This window comes from Pinus tabuliformis, chromosome 1_1 (assembly GCF_031772625.1).
Source record: "Pinus tabuliformis cultivar Carrire ecotype Pingquan chromosome 1_1, CPIR1, whole genome shotgun sequence".
In the NCBI taxonomy this organism is placed as follows: Eukaryota; Viridiplantae; Streptophyta; class Pinopsida; order Pinales; family Pinaceae; genus Pinus; species Pinus tabuliformis.
In genome coordinates, this window is record NC_142297.1 from 357,522,199 (window position 1) to 357,525,860 (window position 3,662).

A 3,662-nucleotide genomic window follows, 5' to 3' on the forward strand; every position below is an offset into this window, starting at 1 on the left:
CGGTGTAGCTAAGACCGGTGCTTGGCACATTGCCTCTTTAAGATGTTCAAAGGCCTTTGTTGCTTCCGGAGTCCATGAAAATGAATCTTTCTTCAATAATGTTGTTAGAGGTGCTGCTATTCTCCCATAATTCTTAACAAACTTGCGATAATACCCTGTCAACCCAAGAAATCCTCGCAGATGCTTTATGGATGTGGGGATTTTCCATTCCTTAATGGCTTTAATTTTGCTAGGGTCTACCTTAACTCCTTCATGAGATACAATATGACCCAAATATTCCACCTCCTGGACTCCAAAGAAACATTTGGATCTTTTTGCATATAATTGTTTCTCCTCCAATAGTTGTAGCACCCTGTCAACATGTTCAACATGATCCTTCCAAGACTTGCTGTAGATTAGTATATCATCAAAAAATACTAACACAAATTTTCTAAGGAATGGTTTGAAAATTGAATTCATCAAACCTTGAAATGTTGAAGGTGCATTGGTAAGGCCAAAAGGCATGACCAAAAATTCATAATGACCCTCATGAGTTCTAAATGCCGTTTTCGGAATGTCTTCAATCTTCATTCTGATTTGATGATATCCCGAACGAAGATCCAACTTGGTGAAGTAAATTGATCCATGCAATTCATCCAGTAATTCATCAATGACAGGAATGGGGAACTTATCTTTAATAGTGAGCTTGTTGAGCTCCCTATAATCTGGACACATGCGCCATGATCCATCCTTCTTGTGCACCAATACTACTGGAGCTGAGAAAGAACTTTGACTCGGTTGAATTATACCAGCCTCTAGCATTTCTGCAACCATACGTTCAATTTCACTTTTTTGGACATAGGGATATCTGTACGGCCTGATGTTTGGAGGAACACTTCCTGGAATCAGATGAATAGCATGATCATGATCACGCATAGGTGGGAGACCTTTGGGAGTCTCAAATACCTTGGAATGATTGTCCAGGACTTTTTGGAGATCTGGAGAAATAGATGATTCCAATGTGGAAACATCTAGCGAACATAATTGTGCAATTACACCTCTTTGCTCCTTTTTTAGAAGCTTTGTCATGCCATTAGAGCTGATTATCTTTCCTGGTTTCCCTGCAATACCCCTTAATTCAACTTCCTTTCCTTCCACAGAAAATTTCATGAAAAGTTCTTGAAAATTAAAAGCTATTGTACCCAAGGATTGTAGCCATTGGACTCCTAGTACAACATCAGCACCTCCCATTGGAATGGAAAGCATTGGGCTAGTCAATACATATTCTCCCATGGATAGCTTGATATTATGGCACTTTCCAGAATAATTTATTGTTCCTCCATTTGCAATCATCACTTGACACTCTGGTGCTGGATATAGGAAGCAATTCAATTCTTTTGCTACCCTACAATGAATAAAATTGTGGGTGCTTCCTGAATCAATCAACACTATTACCTTTTTCTTCTTGATTTGTCCTTCTATCTTGATGGTTTGAGGAGTGGTAATTCCCGCCAATGCATTACAAGATATGGTCGGATTTATTTGTTCTTCATCTAGGCTTTGTTCCTGGAATATATCCTCTTCTTTTGACCTTTCTTGCTCCTTTTCTTCTTCCTCTTCACAATCTATGTAGAATAATTTCTTCTCAGCACACTTATGACCTTTTGTGTATTTGCTATCACAATTGTAACAAAGCCCTTTTGCTCTTTTTTCTTCCAATTGTTGTGGTGTCAACCTTGTAGGTTGTGGAAGACTATGGGCAACAACACTTCCGTCTTTATAGTTGTGAATGGTATGCTTCCTAGTTGCCATAATTTTGCTTTCCATTTTTCTTGCTAACCTGAATGCCTTCTCTAATGAATCAGGTTCCCAAAGGCGCACATCATGTTGGATATTATCCTTTAAAGACCCTATGAACACATCAATCCTATGCTCCTCTGGAATATCTTTTACCCTTATGTTCAATTTTTGGAACTCCTCAATGTGCTCCATTATTGAACCCTTTTGTTTGAGACTTATCAATTGGCTAAAAAAAGTGTTGCTTTTTGTATCCTCATAATGTGCTATCAATTCTTCCGTAAAAATTGCCCAAGTGATAAATTGTTTACGAGAACAAAGCCATTGATACCATACAAACTGATTTGGTTCCAAATATAAAGTTGCCATACGTACCTTTTGTGTGTTTTGCACATTATTGAGATCGAAGAATTGCTCCATCTGTAATATCCATGTGGCGGGATCCTTGCCATCAAACTTCCTCATATCGATTTTTGGAATATGGTGGGTCTTCGATCCAACATTAGATTCTATGGAATCATGATTAACATTTCTTTTGTTCACATCATGAGTTTCCTTTACAACCTTTTCACCATTAGTAAGTATTTCTTGTAGAAAATTTGTCAAATCTGTCTTCAAATCTGCCATGTCTGTCTTCAAATCTGTCCTCAAATCTGTCTTCAGATCATCCATCTTAGCTTCCATGCCCTTTATCTTAGATTCCACACCATTTATCTTAGATTCCATGCCATTTATCTTAGCATCTGTTAGCTTTTGTGAGCGTGACATTTGTTGCACTTGTTCTTGTAATTTTGATATATCATGTAGCATTTCTTCCTCTTCTTCATGAGTCATGCTAGAGCTTTCAGGTTCCTTACTAGGTGTTTGCATTTTCTTTCCTCGGGGCATCAGTTACCGATAATAATGCTTTACTATGCCCTTTGAATTCCTTCAAACCAAGCTTATGCAAAAATTTAAAAAAAACTACACACCTTTTTTTACTTTGTAGAAGCCTGATATTGAATCTGATGTATCTCTGTAATTTCGAATCATCCAGTTCTGAAATTGTGACCTGTAGTAGCCTTGTATGCCCTCTTTCCAATGCCACTAGTCTGATCCAAATTGGATTCTCCAAGAAAGAGTTATGCACAATCTCCCGCAGTGACCTGATTATAGACTATTTCAGTAGAGCGAACTTGTATGAAGTGCCACGTGTCACTGCTTCAACCTTTGACTCCAAAAAATGTACAAAAGAAAACTAAATTCCGTCCTCTTTCTGTACCTTCTTACAAAATTTCAATCTGATGCTCAGAAAGAATGTTATGACAATTTTCCCCAGGTCACCTGTTTTGAGTGTAATTCAGGAGTTTGCAAAAAGACCAACTTCCTCAAATCATATCTCCAAAAATATTGCACGAAAAGCTCTGAAATTCAGACCCAAGGTTTAGCGCGATTTCTTCTCAAATGGGTTTTTTTTGTGACTTCTGAAACATCACAGAAAAAAAGTTATAGTGAAAATTCCACGATGACCTTTTTGGAGCAGCGAAACCCTAGAATCCAAAGCTCTGATACCAAATGTTATGAAACCAGCTCAAGAAAAGATAGATCAACGCCTTAGAATTCAGCCTCTTCGAGGGGGAAACCTCCTTTACATTACATAAATGAACAATTCTTGGATGATACAAATGACAAAACCTCCTTTCTATATATAGGAGTCTAAGGAGTCACAATATAATCCAGCCGACTTAACAATAATAATATAAAGCCACAAAAATAATAATAGAGGGATTCTATGGGGCACAGAAATAACAATATGGGGGTAATAGAGGCACAACAATATAAATAAGGGGTATAACTACAATAGTAATGGGGTAATCACTAGTATTATAGGGACCCAACATCTGTCG